The sequence below is a fragment of the Lacerta agilis genome, chromosome 13, assembly GCF_009819535.1.
Source record: "Lacerta agilis isolate rLacAgi1 chromosome 13, rLacAgi1.pri, whole genome shotgun sequence".
Taxonomy (NCBI): Eukaryota; Metazoa; Chordata; class Lepidosauria; order Squamata; family Lacertidae; genus Lacerta; species Lacerta agilis.
In genome coordinates, this window is record NC_046324.1 from 22,814,976 (window position 1) to 22,833,914 (window position 18,939).

General features: G+C 39.7%; 1 long non-coding RNA gene across 4 annotated transcripts; it reads right to left on the reverse strand.

The window, feature by feature from the left end:
• Positions 1–970: 970 nt before the first annotated feature.
• On the reverse strand, positions 971–18,451 carry LOC117056423. Of its 4 annotated transcripts, none has more exons than XR_004427732.1 (5): positions 17,981–18,451; positions 15,112–15,178; positions 14,392–14,460; positions 10,188–10,238; positions 971–1,339 (listed from the first exon to the last, which is right to left on the reverse strand). It is a non-coding gene; the product is annotated as an uncharacterized LOC117056423 (long non-coding RNA). The 4 variants fall into 4 exon arrangements; XR_004427734.1 differs by lacking the exon at positions 17,981–18,451 and adding an exon at positions 17,484–17,631; XR_004427735.1 differs by lacking the exon at positions 17,981–18,451 and adding an exon at positions 17,034–17,048.
• Positions 18,452–18,939: the final 488 nt, after the last annotated feature.

The following is an 18,939-nucleotide window of genomic DNA, read 5'->3' on the forward strand; positions in this document are numbered from 1 at the left end:
CTAAATATCCAAGGAATCACACAAGTCAGTATCTCAGGTGTCTTGCCTAAACCCAAACCACCACTAGGCAAGCCATACAGAATACACATTAAGAATGGGTAATTGCGCAACTGCCATCTTTACAACATTAATATCAGAAACATGAACATCATACCCATCAATAAAAATCTTCAACAGCAATCAGACAGTTTAGATCCAGTTTCCCCTTAGTAATTATTCACAGCAGTATGTCAGAAAGAAAATGGACCTTCTAACCCCAAAATTATGTATCGAGTTACTAAGCTACCAGATCTGTGTTACTTGGTAGACATGAGGTGGCAATAGGTATTCAGTAATACAATAAAATGCATAAGGTTAACTTTAATGGTGTGCATAGGCAATTATTCAACCTAACTTCTTTATCTAGCTAGGGTTGATTAACCAACATGGTAGAATCATAAACATTACAGATTTGTACAAACAGCAATTCATTTAAAATACTGTTAAGTATGATCAAGAAAATCAGACCCACATACCATACCATAAGGAAATAAAACTATAAATTGTTTAGAAAAAAGCCAGCTTTTCAATATGTGTATATTATCCAACTGTAGAACTGTCATAGGAGACTCTAGGTCATAGTGTGATTGTGAGATGACTACACATATTTGTACCATTTTAAGATAGTTGCACTGTTCTGAAAGTGTCTTGCTGACATCTACCATCATTTATCCTAGATCAGGCAGACATAAAACCCATAGGAGGATAAAACCTTTTGCACCTAGCCAGAGAACACAGAATATAAATCCCCAACCAAGAATAAGATCCTACTAAAAACAGACAGCAATCTGAAAATTTAGCAAGTATTTGAAATATCATTTCACAAAATATTAAATTATTTCAGTAATCAAACAGTTCTTGTCAACACAACCAGTGACAGAAAGATCAATACATTAAGAACCTTTAAGCCTGAAAGACGACAAACAAGATAAAAATGTAAAAAAAACCACTTTTATTTAAGCCATTTAAAGTAGCACAGCACTTCTGCCAATAGGGGAGAAAAGTATGCATACATTCCTGGTTTGAAAATTCAGTCAGCCCATTCCACCCCCAATGCCAAATAAGCTATATTGGAAGGGTCAGAAATCATTTGATTTTAAAAAAAATCCATTTATCAGATGATCATAGCCCAAATCTTCTCTGGTTTAGATTACACTGAAGTTCATCCTAAAGTGCCCCTCTTGGTTGGACATAATCAGCAATCATGCAATAGTTCATTCCTCAACCTCTCAATCTGTGGAACTGCCATCTTGATTTGGAACTCGTTGTCTCCCTTTGAGATTCTTCCTTTGTCTGGACTCTTTATAAAAAAAATTAAAAGAAAAATTCTGTTGGAATACAGGTAATTTTATCCTTAAACTAAACAACCAACATTGAATTATCATATCTGAACACATTTTAATGTATTTTCAAATAACAAAAAATGTGAAAATTAATGATGTCAGAGGAGCATTTAAAAGGTATTAATGACCAGCCATTTTTCAGGATTGTTATAGGGAAGGACATATGCAGATTTTTTTTACTTTAAACCACTAAAACAAGAAAGGAAATGCACTGGTTCTAGATACAGTCTTTATGATCATGAGATTCACAACAAAAATACTATAGGGAATATACTTTTTTAAAAAAATCAATGAAAGAAGAAACATTTTGTTTTGAATTCATAAAGTTTTGTTCAATTTCATACAATTCTGTGGTTACACATTTAATTCATAAGGTGCACAGCTGGTGAATACATCACTTCCCAAACTTTTAGGACTATGGGTTATGCTACATGCCAGTCAGAAGAAAACTAGAGTAGACCCATGGCTACCTTATTCTTATCCATTTCAATGTGCCTGCTCTGAGAAGAACTAGCATGGGACACAGCCCTAAATATTATTTAATTTGTTGAATTTGTGAGCTGCCCTTCATCTGAAGATCACAGAGCAGTTCACAACATAAAAATACAAATTTAGAACACAAAATACGTAATATTCTCCCACGAACACATTTAAAAGGCCATAAAATGTTAAACAGCCAAAGGCCTGGTTATATGTAGTTCAGTTTAGTGAACTCCCACACCAATGGGCACTACACCTGGATGTTATATAGGCTGTAATAGATGCAACAAAATGAAGATTTCAAATAGCGTAAAACACAAGCAATACAGTACAACTAGGGGACCAAACAAGTTCTGCTGCCCTTACAGATTTCATAAGAACTGAAGAAGTCATGGGAAGGTGTGGGCAGAGAACATTACTAGAAGGTAGGACTGGCTAGATACTAATTTATCTCAGCTTGGTCTTTGGTTATATGACTGGCCCCAAGATCCAAATGAAAAATGGATTTGTTTCATTTTGATACCTATAAACACAGAATAAACAGAACAGCAAAAATTTATAACCCTGCTACAGATTCCAAGGGGAGTAAGTATTCCCTTAAAATTAATTCTCATGATTTAAGCATGATTATTCACTAGGTTCAATTCTATATTGACACCCATGGGCAACCAGGTGTTCTGGTTGGTCTGGTTTTGTAGCCCTTCCACATTTCCCACCTCCTTCCTGTGCAGTTCTTAACTGTACCCATCTGTTACACTGGGTGTGACTGTAGTCTCAAGGAATAGCATTTAATGAATGAGACAGCACCAATTATGCTGGAAAGATCTTCAGGGTTTAAACCGCTTTCAAGCAGTGTATAAATTTTATAAAATAAAATAAAAAAGGATTATTTTAAACTTGCAGCAGATTTGTCAATACAACAGAATGTTGTAATAGCATTTTGGCTCCTGGGCAACACATTTGCTTGAAATTACAAATTCAATTTTGAAGAAAACTTCAAATTTAAGCTAATTCATGAAATCATGTTGGCACTTCTCACAAAATCTTTGTCCAAATATTATCAATGTACAAAAAGTAAGATTCTCAATCTCAAGACCAGAAATTTCCTTACTTCAGGTTATAGCATAGGAACTGTGCTGCAGCCAAACCTGAAGCATGGAACTATTCAAAATTTAACAAGCAAAAAGTCTTGTAGTAGTAAAAGTGAGTAGTGAAGCTAGGACTCATGGAACACATGACTGGTTCGCCTAGATATAAAAACATTTCAAGTGTTTTTTCAGCCCCTGAAAAATTATTTTGATCTACCATCACCACATTGCTCTGCAGATGCATCAGCATAGTAGAAGACCATAGCCAGACTTATGGTACATCAGTGGTGTCCAAACTTTTTTCAAAGAGGGCCAGATTTTATGAAGTGAAGGGCCGTGGAGGCCAACCAATGGGCCAACCAAAGCTGCTGAGCTTGTTTTAGGATGGAAGTTGTAGAGCTTTTTTTTTTAGGGTTGGAGTTGTAGGCCCCTGAAACGGACTTTGGACATGCTTGTGGTACATCCACAAAAACTCAAGGCAGCACTTGTCTCAAAATAGGTTATAGGAAACCTATCTCCATTTCTAGACACTACTATCTGCTTTCTTCATTTAGTGATCCTATTCTCCAATATATTCTACAATTATGGCATACAGAGCAGCTTACCAATCCTTTGTATCCATTTTTCATTGGGTCATTCCAACAAAAAACTGGTCAAATATAAATTCAGTCAAGTCCTAACCAAGTATTTAGTGATTACTGACCTGCACTAGGAGAGCAGAGATGAAGAACCTATGGCCTTCCAGATGTTGTGGGACTACCATCTCCTATCAGCCCTAAACAGCATGGCTAATGGTCAGGGATGATGTGAGCTGCAAGTCCCAACAAGAGCAAGGCCAGAGGTTCCCTGTCTTAAGTGAAAACTAAAAAAAGTGTTTTAGATCAAGGTATACAAAATTGCAGTATTGACCTTCTTCCACATTTTACTATTTAGTACTTTCAGAAGGATATACCTCTACAAAGGTTCTCTTAAAATCAGCAACATTGTAAACTGTAGAAAGGATGCAAAATAAGCTCACCAGCATTTTAAGTGTGCGCACAGATATTTTAGGGAGCTATGCAGCATATTCAATTCTTTGCTTCCTATTATAAGATTGACAGTTGAAAGTCCCATGTAGGGGTCAAGAGAACTAATTAGCAGTGTTTAGGACACATTTAAATTTTTGTCTAACTATAATGTTAAGCTTCAGGTTTGACTCACATGTTGATTCTTTGCAAAGTGCCAAGATAAACACACATTTGGGTTAGTACTAATTGCTACTGGCAATCCATGGTAGATACAGAACATGGAAAAGGAGAAGAGTAAAGAGACCGATGGTGAACAGAAATCTCTAAGAAACACTTTTGAACTTGTTAGCAACAGAAAGACTCGTGGGGTGAATAATGTAAAGCAGTCAGCAGGAGATCACAAATTAAAGGCTGACTTAGAGCAATGTTCCAAGGAATCCTGGGTTTCCTCAGAAGCATAACAAGATCCAAAATGGTGGGCAAGCTAATTGATAGGAAGACTGCTAGGTGAAGAAAGATAGCAAATTATGGATATCATATAGCAGAAAACTACCAATATTTTTATGGGGGGGGCCCTCTGGATTTTCTAAGACACCAAAAAGTCTTGCACTGCCTCGCTCTGGATGCCAATACCAAACTCCTTCCAATGCAACAGGCATAGAGGAATGTTGGGCAGGTTCTAATACATAGATTTCGGTGTCATTCAGTTAATGCGTGTAGCAGGCTTCATCATTGTCCGTGTTTGGTGTTTGTCTATGCTGGAACATGCTCAGAATCCCATGCAACTTATTGGTTGCTCAGCAGGCATGATGTAGAAAGCCTGCCCTGAAGACAGAAGGTTTGAAGGCACTGGTCTTGACAGAAGTTTTATGAAATATGGCACTCAATTCACAGCAACCAATTCTGAATAAATGTCATCGTTTTGGAGTTAAGAACAGCTTGATAGCATAAAAAATGCTAAATAATAGCACTTTAGTACAGGAAGCACTTTCACCCAATGACTTACAGTTTTCAATTATGAATCTAAAACCTACTGCTAAGCAAGGTTACTGTGCTGAAGTGGAATTTCAAATATACCTGTTTGAAGAATATTGCAGTATGCTTAAGAATATGGCAATATGCTAAGAGAGTTATGCTTAGGAATTAGGAACCTAATAGATGCAAGAGTCAACACAAGGAAGTACCAAACGAACTTGAATGTCCTAAGAAGTGCCTAAGTGGCATGAGGTTGTTGAGCAAATGAAACTTAAAGTTCTGGTTGGGTGGCTAATCTGCAGCCCTCCAAATGCTGTTGGAATACAGCTCCCATAATTCCTGACCATTGGTGATAGTGACTGGGGCTGATAAGAGTTGAAGTCCAACAACATCTGGAGGGTCACAGGTTCCCAATGTCTGCACTGAGCAAAGCCACACAACACCTCACACCTTAACAGCTATTCTAAATCACACCACATAAGTGGCATCTGTGAAGCAACCCACTCCATGGGGGAGCTACCATGGACACTAGCTTTCTCTATATATAGTGGGTCACTTTAGAAAAATGGCTATCCATATGAAGGCAACGTCCACTGCATGCTATTTAAAGTGTCTCTCCCACACAAGTGCTACTTGTGTTCAGTATGAGAGTATTTTTTTCTTTAAGCAGAATAATTTTTTTCTTCTCCAAAGACTGAAAGGTTTCCCACCACTCTCAAATTAATTTAACAAGTTGGTACCCTGGGGCAGTAATATACATTTTTGATCACCAACCTTTGTGACTACAGGAACAATAAGGGAGATAAAGCCTGGACTTACTAAACTTAAAAGAGCATCTGGCATACCCTTCTTTCTGCATACTGCACAAAAAGACTGAAAAAATCTTAGAAGTATACAAGCCAGTATGCACGTTCAAAAGGTTCAATTTAACAGACAGAAAGTATTCTAGAATGCTTACAGGATTGCAAATATAGCATACTTGAAAATTAAGAAATTTATGTTCTATATCTCTCACTAAGACTCACTTTCAGTCCCAAAAGTTAGAGTGGCTAACTGATTTAACTACACAATCCAGAGTAGTCTGAACAGGCAAAAAAATTTAGTACAGTGGTACCTCGGGATACGTACTTAATTGGTTCCGGGGTGCCGATCGTAACCCGAAAAGTACGTAACCCGAATGGAGATATTGCACTTTGCGCATGTGCAGACCGCACAGAACGCTTCTGCGCATGCGCGCACCGCGCACATGGCGAAAAACACTTACGGGTTACCGGAGTACGTAACCCGAAAAACGTAACCCGAAGCGGACGTAACCCGAGGTACGACTGTACTCTACATGCACAACAGATTGGAACTTGCATATCAACACACGTTAATCATATAAACCAGCCCACAAATCAACACTGACAGAATTAAGAAGAGTAAAGCTTTTCCTGGAGTGAACTATTTTGGGCTGCAAGTAGGGGAATCTTGCATTTGAACATCTCCCATGTAAAAAACACCAGCACATATTACAGACTAGCCAGAGTGCTAGGTTGTCCTTAGTAATTTCTATGTAAGTATACAAATGTGTAATTTCTCTCCTTGCAGCCTACAGTGGTTCACTCAAGAACAGGAATAGTCAATGTGGTACCCTCCAGATGTTTCTGGACTACAGAATCTGTCAGTCCCAGCCAGCAGTTAATGGGAAGGGAATATGGAAGTTTTAGTTCAAGAACAGTTCAACACATGGGAGATGTGCTGTCTTCCAGGCACAAAGATTCACGATGTGACAGAGAAGCTGCTGAGTCTTATAAACCCCACTGACCACAACCCCTTCCTTCCGATTCATGTGGGTACAAACATTACTGCCAAACACAGCCTCTGATGTATAACAAGGGACTATGAGACTCTGGGCAGTAACTGAAAGGTGAGCACAGGTCGCTTTTTCATCACTCCCTCCTGTTGAAGAGAGGAAAATACTGGAAGTAAACCAATGGCTGCATAGGTGGTGTCATCAAGAAAGGTTTGGCTTCTAGGACCATGGTTTCTGCTTCCTTGAGGAAGGACTTCTGGCAAGAGATAAATTGCATCTCACAGTGGTGGGCAAGACTGTGTTTGCTAAGAATCTTGCAAACATGAACAGGAGAGCTTTAAACTAAATCCTGAATGGGTGGGAGACAATATTACAGATGTCAGGGGAACACCTGGTATTGGGGATAACAGTGTCATTGATGCACAGGAACCTGAGGTGGTACTACAGAAACCTGCTAAAGGGCAGGAAACAACAAGAAGGAAGCAGCTGGAGGGAACTGTTTCAGTTGTCTGTATACTAATGCACAGAGGATGGGAAACAAGCAAGACGAATTTGAGCTCTATACAGAATGGCAAATATGACCCAATAGGCATTACTGAAACCCAGTGGATGAGACTCATGACTGGAATGTAGAAATTGAGGGGTATAACTAGTTCAAAAGGAATAGACTAAACAGGGAAGGAGGGTGGGTGAATAGCATTATATATAAATAATGTGTACACCACTGAAGAAATCCAAAACCTTGAGCATGGAAGGCAGATTGTGATTAAAAGGGGGGAAACTGTAAGAGAAGAAACAATATTGACCTTACTGTAGGTGTCTGCCACCTCCAAGGTAGACTGAAGACTTGGATGATGTCTTTCTAGAGCAGATTACCAAACATTCAAAAAGGAGAGCTATAGTAGTCATGGGAGACTTCAACTACCCCAATATCTGTTGAAACTCAAACTCTACCAAGAATTTAAGGTCTCACTGACAAATTCCTTTCCCAGATGTTGGAAGAAGCAACAAGGGGATCATCTATCTAGGACCTGATCCTCAAGAACTGCTCAAAGAGGTGGAAGTAGTGGAAATCTTGGGGGAAAGTGACCATGTCCTTGTGGGTTTCATGATGAAGAGGCATGGGAAAGTTGAGTATAGTCCAACATGCACTGTGGGCTTTTAAGAAGGCTGATTTCAAAAAGCTTAAGGAACTACTGGATGAGAAGTCCAAACTTAAGGAACTACTCAACGAGAAGTCCAAGATGGACGCGGGTTTCTTAAAGGTGAAATACTGAGGGCATAAGTGCAGACAATTCCAACAAGAAACAAAAATGGGAGGTATCAAAAGAAGCCAGTGTGGCTGCATAAGGAGCTAACAGATGAGCTGAAATTTAAGGAGGACATGTGTAAGAAATGGAGAAAAGATAAATATCAAAGGAAAAGTATAAATGAATAGCCAACACTTGCAAGGAGAAGGTCAGGTGGACTAGAGCTCAGGCTTGCAAGAGAGGTTAAAAATAATAACTAAGTTTTCTTTGGCTATGTTTGAAGAGGAAGAACAGGTGGTAGGTCCTTTGCATGGAAAAGACGGGGAAATGCTATTAGGTGACAGAAAGAAGGTGGAACCACTCAGCAACTATTTTGCCTCAGTTTTCACCAAAAAGGAAAGCAGTGCCCAACCTAGTGATAACAGAATAAATGATGCAAGAGGGAGTTGCAGCCCAAGATAGGAAGAGGTAGTAAGGGAACACCTAGCTACTTTAATAAATTCAAATCTCGAGGGCCTGATAAACTGCATCCAAGGGTACTAAATGATCTTGTAGATGTAATCTCAGAGCCTCTGTCTATACTATTTGAGAATCCTTGGAGAACAGGTAAGGTCCCTTCAGATTGGAGGCAGATAAATGTTGTCCCCATCTTCAAAAGCGGGGGGCGGGGAGGAGATCCAGATAACTACTGACCAGTCAGCTTGACGTAGATACCAGGAAAGGTCCTAAAACAGATAATTTAACATTTGGTCTGCGAGCTCCTGGAAAAAGATGCTGTGATTACCGAGACCCAGCATGGGTACCTCAAAAACCAGTTATGCCAGATGAATCTTTTTTTGATAGGAGTTACAAGCTTGGTGGATCAGGAGAATGCTGTGGACGTAGTGAAACTTAATTTCAGTAGGGCTTTTGACAAAGTCGCCCATGATATTCTTGCAAGGAAGCTGGTAAAATGTGGGTTGAATGAAGAAACTTAAGTAGAATTGTAGCTGGTTGACTGACAAACCCAAGGAGTGCTAATGATTCCTCATCATCCTGGGGGGGAAAGTGACAAGTGGGGTGCCACAAAATTCTGTCCTGGGCCCGCTGTTCAACATCTTTATAAATGACTTGGATGAAGGAATTGAAGGGGTGCTCATCAAGTTTGCAGATAACATCAAATTAGGAAAGATAGCTAGTGCCACAGAAGATAGAATTGGGAGAACTGGTCCAAAACTAGCAAAATAAATTTCATTATGAAGAAATGTGAGGTTCTACACTTAAGCAGTAATAACCAGCTACACAAATATAAGATGGGCTACACCTGGCTTACCAGTAGCACATATGAAAAGGATCGAGGGGTCCTAGCTTAGCATGAAACCACAAGGATATCATGAGTTAAAATGTGATGCAGCAGCAAAAAAAGCTAATGCTCTGCTAGGCTGCATTAACAGAAGTATAGTGTCCAGGTCAAAGGAAGCAATAATACCACTCTATCCTGTCTCCAGTTCTGAGTGCCACTGTTTAAAAACGATGTTGGCAGACTGCAACATCTGCAGAGGAGGGCAACCAAGATGATCAAGAGTCTGGAAATGAAGCTTTATGAGAAACAGTTGAGGGAGTTGGGTATGTTTAGCCTAGTAGAGAAGACTTGAGAAGAGATGACAGCCAACTTCAAATATCTAAAGGGCTGTTACACGAAAGATGGAGCAACCTCATTTTCTCCTGCTTTGGAGGATAGGACCTGAACCAATGGATTCAAGTTACAGGAAAAATGAAGATTCTAGCGAAACAACAGGAAGAACTTTCTGACAGTAACAGCTGTCCGACAGTGGAACCGAATCCCTCAGGTGGTGGACTCTCCTTCCTTGGAGGTTTTTAAGCAGAAGTTGGATGGCTATCTGTCATGGATGCTTTAGTTGAGATTCCTGCATTGTAGGAGGTTGAACGAATGACCGTCTGGGTCGCTTCCAACTCTATGATTCTATGATTCTGGGTCACTTCCAACTCTACGATTCTATGATTCTGTGAACATCTGAAGAGCACCATGTTGGTTACTGTAGCTCTAGAAGTTTTACCAGTTGATTCTACTCATTATCATTATTGAATGGTTATTTTAATCCAGAGATTAAAATTATGGATCCAGAGATCCATAATTTAAGACATTTCCATAAAAATATCCAACATATATAATTAAAGAAACCTTTCTAAATCACAAGAAAGCAACTTACCAGTGCTTCAATCAGCATCAGATATTTTACACATCCAGATCTTCAACATACCTGGAAAGACAAGATTTAACATACTAGATTCATTGAAATGATTTTAAATACATCAGCAACATGATTCTGTCAACATCTACAAAGAAGTCAAGCTGTTTGTTTAGTGAGTGTTCTTTCCTTTTACCGGTATATTAAGTTCAAAACTGCATCCCAAGCTAAATCCTATCATCTGTTCCCCAAAACTGTATGCCCCAATATGTATCAGGTTATGAATAGCAGCCCACAATTTTCACATCATGATAAGCTTCCTCTGACAAAAATTAACATCGAACTGACATCACCACAATATAGGATTTATCTTGCAAGCTTATTTCCCTGTCCTATTCTTCCATAGCCAAAACTAAAGCATAGTACAAAAACAGAATGAAGCTGAAGGATTGCTGGAAGCAAAACAGAGGAACCACCACTGTACTATTATGAAGTGCAGCAGCACTGGAGTTAGGGTGATGCGGACAGTTCCCCAGCACAAGACACTGAGCCAAAGGGATGGATGGATGAATAGATAGATAGATAGATAGATAATACCACCACCACCACCTCCATTGAAAGCAGCTGTACCAAAAGGAATTGTTGTAAAAATAAGAAATATTTTTGGGGACAGCAAATTCTGCCCTTGCTCAGGGCACAACATTACCAGAATCCTGCACTGTGTGCAGAACTGCTTAAGATACAAAGTGGCCTTGTGATTGCACTGCCTTTACAGCCTTTCTTTTCTTTCTTTCTTTTTCTTTTTTTGAGGGGGGAGAGGTGAAGCAATTTCAAGTTCCAAATATGCCCTCTAGAAGTTGCTGGGACTCCAGATTCCATCTCTCCTGACCATTGGACATGCTAGCTTCGAGCTGATGGGATTTGGAAGCCAACAATATTTGGAGGGCCAAGAGGTTCCCTATCAACTCTTAAAACCTCATTTCAAAGGTGAAATATACTACAGTTTGTCATCTGTTTTCTAAACACTCATAAAGTTGTTAGTAATTAAAATATTCAGCACTTGACTCCCGTTCTTCCTTCATGGGATCTCATTCCACAATCTATTGTGGCTATATTATACACACGAACACTCTCACAAACACATTTAGCCAAGATTTGGGCCAGCTGAACTGTTTCCAACATACAATACTGTTAAAACATATTTACCCAAATATAAATCTAAAAATACAGTCATACCCCGGGTTGCGCAAACCCCGGGTTGCGGACGTTCAAGTTAAGAACGCCCGCAACCCGGAAGCGTTTCCAGAGCGCACGTGACTCCCGGATGCGCAGAACGCTTCTGCACACTTCACGCATGCACAGAAGCGCTCAAATCGCGCTACTTCCGGGGTTTTTCTTTGGTGGGGGGTGTTCATGTTACGCACGCCTGTGTTACGTAGCACGATCCGGAACGGATTGCGTGTGTAACACGGGGTACCACTGTAGTATGGGAATTAGCACAGGTTTTGTAAGTATGTTGCCAATTTGTAGCTAAAATATAATACAGCAGAATCCATTTGTTTTGCTGTGTGCCAAAGAAAACACCAGGCTTCTTAGTGAGTTGAGTTCAGTTAGAAATTAACCTCAAGTATTAGTGTCCTGTTCAGAGTACTTTTTCAAAGCAAGTCCCACAAATTCACAGAACTCATTTTCAGACAGCTGTGCTTACAAAAAGTTTTGGCATATGCATTATTAAGTCACTTGACGATTTAGGTTTTTCTCTTATCTTCTATTGTTCAAAAGGCTATAGTTTTAGAGATTGGAACAGGAATAAGAAGAATGAGCAAGAAGTTCCAGACATTATAAAAAATTAATAGTCTGATCTCACCATGTAGCAGACCACAATGAGATCCCCTGGCAAGCCTTAATTTCAATATATAAAAGTATAACATTTCCAAAAATATACATTAGAGGTTTGGCTGTACTGGGAATTTTTAATTTTCTGGAGAGGTTATTTTCTTCAGACCAAACAGGCTACTAAGATTATTTCATTCAGGAATTCAGGAATAAAGTGTGGTATAAAACACTTGACACTAAATATATCCAAAGGACAAGATAACTTATGGTAACATAATTTAATTTTAAAATTTTCAGATGTAAACAACTTGCTACTTCATTCAGAACAATTTAGTAATTACCAGAGTCAGGTAATTTCCAATAAGAAAAACTATAAGTTATAAGTGGGGGGCCTTCTTTGTACCAGGTATTTAAATATCCAAATAGCTCCTCAACTCAATCTCTGAATTAAATATACAAGCACTTATCTTCCAATTGCACCACAGCTAGACCCTCAAGAGAGCACAGGTGTTTTTCAATGTCCTGTCACATGCCATGGGAATTAATCTAGAATACTACAGTGATTTGCGATTCTAAAGGGATTTATGTAGGGTTTTTGCAGTTGAATCCAGAGCACAGACTGAATCAAATAAACTTTGTGCATTTCCCTCTGAACTTTCAACACTAAAATATCATTGTCTGTGTTCTATGATATTCACCAGAGTGGCACAGGAAGTGTAAATTTATCTTTTAATTAAAAGCAGATTTGTGAGTTTTACATCAAATAATATGTTTTTAGATATGCTGTAAGCTGCCCAGAGTGGCTGAGGAAACCCAGATTGGCGAAGTATAAATAACAAAAGTATTATTATTTTTAAAAAGGTGGAATTCCTGTATTACTATTAAAACTACTATTTAGTTTACAGTATCATTCCAGTCAGGTGTACTGGACATAGTACAGTACTGACTTAAAAACCTTGGAGACCTGGGTCACAAAGCTTACTAGGTCACCTTGGGCCAGTTATCATTTTGCTCTACAGGACAACTATGAGGATGAGAGGTGGACATTGACACCAAATTGAGCTCCACGGGGGAAATTGTAAGAAAAAATACGGGACTTCTCTAAAGTAAATAATGTTTATGATCAAGCTGTTCAGTCGGATGTAAAGTCACATACCGGCAAGAACTCTTCTACAAATGATGTGACAGTTTTCAGTTAAGGGTTCCCAATTTAAGTCCATTTTATTTAATTACGATTGCAATCCTATGCACATTCAAGAGTCAAGTCACAACTGAACACGGTAGAAATTACTTATCTCCAAACATGCATCGGATTCCATTGTATTGCATTAGCATTATATGTTTATTTAATACAATCTGGTGTCCTTCAGATGTTTTGACCCTAACTCTCATCAGTCTCTGGCAGCACAGGCAATGGTAAGTAAGAGATGAGAACTATACTCCAGCAACATCTGTAGGGCACCACGTTGGGGAAGACTGCATTACAGGTTTAAATTGCACTAAAGATGTTGGTGCATTTTAATAAGAAATATTTCTGAATATTAAATAATTATTTCTAAACAAAGCAGCACTGCCTTTTGCTATTGTTCAGTCAAAACAGGAAAAGCCTTTAAACAAATAAATTTAGTTTGAAAATTGTGTCAACCATCAGACTTCAATTCCAAATTTTATATTGCATTTGTTTTAGTTTTTTACTGTGCTCTTCAGGTGAAAAGCCTCCACAGCAGCTTACAAATATGTACATTTACTTAATATATTATGCACTGTAACTACCTTAAAACAGCACATTCAAAAATCAGTGATTGAGCAAGACAGAACATAGTTGAGATTACCAAAGTGCAGATATCCAAAAGTAAAGTAACAGGTTGTACTTTACTGTGGTGGTCTTCAGCTTTGTATATGACGCAATGCATTAAGAAATGGGATTACTGGAAATCAGCATCAGAAAATGGGATCATGTCATGGCTTGAAGTACTGTATAGGCTGGGGTGTCTGGTTAAAATATCTGCGCAAACTTAACGCGTTACGGGTGGCATTAGGCCCCATAATCTGTCCTATGACTTGTTTTACGATTGAGCTAATATATGCAAGTCACTTTGAACACTTAAGTGTTATATAAAGCTAAGCATTTACTGTATTCCAAGCTTTTATTTGTAATGCTAAAACAATATTCATATTTTCTAGTACCTCAGTTGTTTAAAAAGACATTTGTATGGTTGATGCCTTGTTTAGAAGATGACATGGGCAATACTACCCAGGGCCTTTGAAGTTATAAGTATTTAATTTAAACAGAAGCAAGAACTCTGTAAAAAAAAAAAAAAAACTTGCAAGCTGCAAACCGCAGAAGATACAAAATAGCTATTATTAGAAGTTGGGTAAACTGACATACCTGAAGGACATAACATGTTTTCTTCTGGTGCCATCTGAATCATCCCAGTTACCAGAACCCTGATGCGATCTTTAAGGAAACATACAAATTTGTGTTAAAATAGGAACACACAACACAGCCAACTGTGCTGTTGAGCATGAGTATTTTATTCCAAAGAATCACAAAATTTAAAAACTTTTTAAAGTTACAGATAGGTCCTACATTCCAATAACATTCTACTGAGGTGTTTATTGGAATATACTTTAAGTAAATAATGCTGTCTTCTCTAAGTTACATTGGGTATTCAAGGTCGCCCATCCTTTTCTTCTCAATGTTGAGATTCATTTTCTTGCCCACTGCATATTCACTTCCTAAAGTTGCAATCTAATTCTAAATATGTCTAAATTTAGAAGTAAATGCCACTTATTTATCACTGGCTTCGTGAAGCATATCCTATTGCTACCTTCGATGGCGACCATAAGCCACTTACTTAGAAAAAGTCCTGTTGATTTTCAATTGAAAATGTTTCCAATTAGGTATTCTCACTATTCGTTTTATTAGTCAGAAATCTTAGATTCTTTATTCAATTAAAAATTAAGAAGATAAATAGAAACAATACCACTGCATTCAATTTTAATAGAATTCATTATTTCCATCCATATTAGGGGAAATTATATACAACTAATCAGTATACTGAAAACAGTGAATAGGACAAAAAATGAAGTTCAAAACCATTCTTACCTTAACAAAGTCTGTTCAGGTCATCTGAAACACAGTTGTTACAGAAGTAGTAAACATTCACGAATACCTAAACAAGGAAAAGCATGTTTAGGTTTATCTAAAAGTGTTTCATTTTTGTTGTAGCGGCGTATTATGTATTGGAAGGGTCGTCTGTGCTGGCTGCATTTCTGAAGTTAAACGATTTTCTAACTTTGCACATAATAAAAGCATAACAGGCTTTTTGTTCAATTTGCACTTTCATATACAAAATAGTAACAGTATCATTATGGATATTTATCCCTAAACGACTGTTCAAGCTAGTGTTGAGTATATCTGAAGGTAAAAGTATTAGATAGATACTTTATTGTCATTGTACATAGTCAAAAGTGCTTACCCTTTGTATTTACTCTCAAAAGTGCTTACCCTTTATACAGTATTTAATCTCAAAATTCTGAGTAGTTACATCAAACAGCAACACACACTATTTTACCAACACTTTGAAACTCCAAAGTAGACAACCTAAACTGATAATCTTCTAAGTGTTGTTTTTGAATCTCTGTGAAGTTTTCATCTTTATCAGTCCCATGAAGTATCTAAATTCTACTACCTTCATGTTTACACTTGAATTCATCTTTTTTCTTGCATTGATGTAGAAGTCTTTATGTAACTTGGTCACACTTAACTTTATTCATAACAGCACACTATAAATTTCGTCTTTTTTAGAAGATCACAATTTCAGAAGATAGATTAAATTAACCACTGGTATTGATTCTTTAAAATATATATACCTAAAAAATAAAACTGAGTTATCTGCATGGCAAATAGTGGTTTTATCATCAGTTTAAACTAATAAGCCTCAAAAATATAAAATGAATTTACTAGCATGCTAAAGATATAGCAACTACTCATTTCATTGGTAGAACTTTATTCTCTGATAAATTTCTTATGTCACACAGTGTCCTAGCCACCGAAATGGTAAGCCTGAACAGGAAGATTCTAGAACAAGGACAAGTAGTTAACACAACACCTGAACAAAATATAATTGTAGTTCTTCTACAAACAGAAACCCCAAATTTTAAGGCATAACATCCAAGTATTAAAAGATTCCAGGAAGCCAAGGAAAAGCAATTGCTCAATATTCCATTTTAAGCATTTACTATTAATTCAGGTAAAAGGAAATGGATTTTTAAATTAAATTTACTCAATTAAGAACAACAGAAAATCTGATGCTTCTGAGACATATAGACATACTTAAAATAAAAAATCCCCTCTATGACTTTTAAACTCCAAATTTCTTATTTTTATCCTACTGCATCCCATTTTACTAAGCTGCACTTTCCACTTACGTATTCCAGTTCTAATTTAGAAGTTCACTCAACTGTACAATTGACACATAACAAAAACCCTTACGTTATAAGCTCACTAAATATTTCCTCAAGCCCAAAGCATAAAAAGGCATCACTGGCCCTTTCAGGTTAAAACACACACACAAATAAACAGTTTGTGTATATATGTTTTCAACATATCATTTCAAAATAAAGTTTTTTTCCACAGCCTGTTCTTCTACTGGTAGTTTAGAAAGAGTTAAAAGCCAACACCCTACATTCAGAAAAACAAGTTTTATATTTGAGAGAAAGAACAGACATGGCGTCTTTTGTTCTTACCAAAATAGAAATGGATTGTTTCCCCTTTTCAGAAGCAATGGTGAACAACAGCTCCCTTTCAAAGTACTTAGGAGTTTGCAGAAGACATATAAGGCACCATTGATTTCCCTCCTCCAAATACTGTAAAGGGGTGCCATCTACATTTGCTGCAGACCCTCACCCTATGATGCCCTACAAAAATGCTGCATTGGGGTAACAACAAGCTGCATTACAAGATATCTGCCCTTCAGGACTAATTACAGCAAGAAAATAGTTTGCAAAAAAAAATCCCACACAGACCTTTTCCAATCAATATTAAGGAGAAAGTGCATCAAGTCCTTAATGTTGTGGATTGATTAGCCTCCCTCCCCGCACAAAAAAAAGAAATGGTGCATAAGATGGGGGGAGGCAACAGAGGAGAGAAGAAAAACTCTGGCTCAAATGGCGGCTCTGGTTTGACACCAACATCCTTGAAGATTAGGTTCTGTGCCTAGATCGGGAGTCTATAGAGACAGAACCCCTAATTCAATTTAGGAAGTCCTTCAAAATGGAGAAGGGGTGCTTTAACACTCCTTTAAATTACAAACAAGAACATGTTCAGTAAATAAAGCGAGTAAGAAGCCAGGGTGTTGGCTTTTTTCCACCCCAGCCTTGATTATCAGGTTTTGCCCTTGCCCCCATAAGTCCTTCCTGGGCACCCCTAATTTCGATTAAGAAACCACACATAAAAGTGTGAGTTTTAATACATACCCAATACTTGACAGGTAAAGTGCGAGGAACCGGGTCTTTTTCCTTCTTCTGCCGCTCTTTTTATGTGGCACCCTCCTCGCCCAACTCCAGCTCCCAAGATGCCCCGAAATGGGGAAAATTAGGAAGGGGGGTTCTGGTCTTGCCCTTTTCCTTCCCATAATCATAAAAAGCCCAAGCGAAGGAGTGAATTGTGTCTTTCCTCCCTCGGTTCTCAAGTCCTGTCCCAGGAAGCCTTAACACTCAGTACCTTCCCCCCCCCACCGTTTTTAATTGGGAGGTGGGGAGACAGGACCCCCCAAATGTAAGGAGAGGACCCTAAATCCGCCTTTGCCCCCTAAGTGAAAAAAGGCGTCGAGGGACGGCTAAAAGTGATGGCCGGTGGTTCTTTCCCGAAAAACCACCACCTGCCTCTCCCAGGCGGCTCTCCTTTCTCAAGGACAAAGAGACAATGGCGGAGAAGGAGGATATGGAGGGCTGAAACTGCGGACGATACTTACCACCCAAAGCGGGAGAGACGACGCGGGCATACCGAAAGGGGCTCGCCGGGCGTAGCTGCCGCCGTTCTCGGCGCCGCCGCCGCCCCGAGGACGAGCCGAGCCAGCTCTGCCGCATAGGCGCCTCTCTTTGCGGTTGTTTTTCTGAGGGGTTGGGGGTTTGACAGGCCACCCCCCAATTCAGGAGCCTGGGCCCAGCCGGAGAGTCCCCCCACTCCTCAAGCGAGCGCCCGCCTCGGGCCAGGGGGGTGGCCGGAGGAACAGGCGCCCGGGACAGGGAGGGAAACGGCAGCAGCGACCAGCGGAGGCTCCTGTCTCCCCGGCCATCTTGTGCCGTATGTGCGTGTGTGTGAGAGGGAGCGAGGGAAGTGAAGTCTGTGCCCGTCTTCATTGCCTCTCAGCGAAGCCTTCCTCTCCTCCCCCTCCCCCACCCGCGCCCCTACCCAGCATCACAAAATGGCCGCCATCCGCTCCCTCAGCAACGGCTCTGCGGCAGGGGGAGGGGGGAGAAGGGAGGGAGGGAGGCGGGGCCCGCGCACGACGCAGCTCTCCACCCGTCTCCCCTCCATCCAACTACGCATGCGGGCAAGCTGCTTTTCTATTGGCCTTCCTTCTTCCTCACGCCCATTGGTCGCTCTGCTTTGGCATTCTCCTGTCACGGGGCTGTGGGGCGCCTATTGCTTCGTTTTCTCGCCACCGCCTTGTTGTCATCTGCTCTCCGACAGCTGCTGCTCCCGCCTCCTCCTCCCCACCCTCCACGAACAGCTACCTATAACTGGCTGAGACGCGAATCCCTCAGCTGCCTCTTCTTCTTGATTGGCAGGTTTAGAGTTGCTCCCGTGCCGCTCCCCTGCCCCTCGCACTCTCCCTGCTTCTTTGCAACAGTTTTCTCTGTACCTTCGCCCGGCCCCTTCGATGGCGAAACGCCTTACCGTCCCCCGTCCCCCCCGCCCTCTCACGCT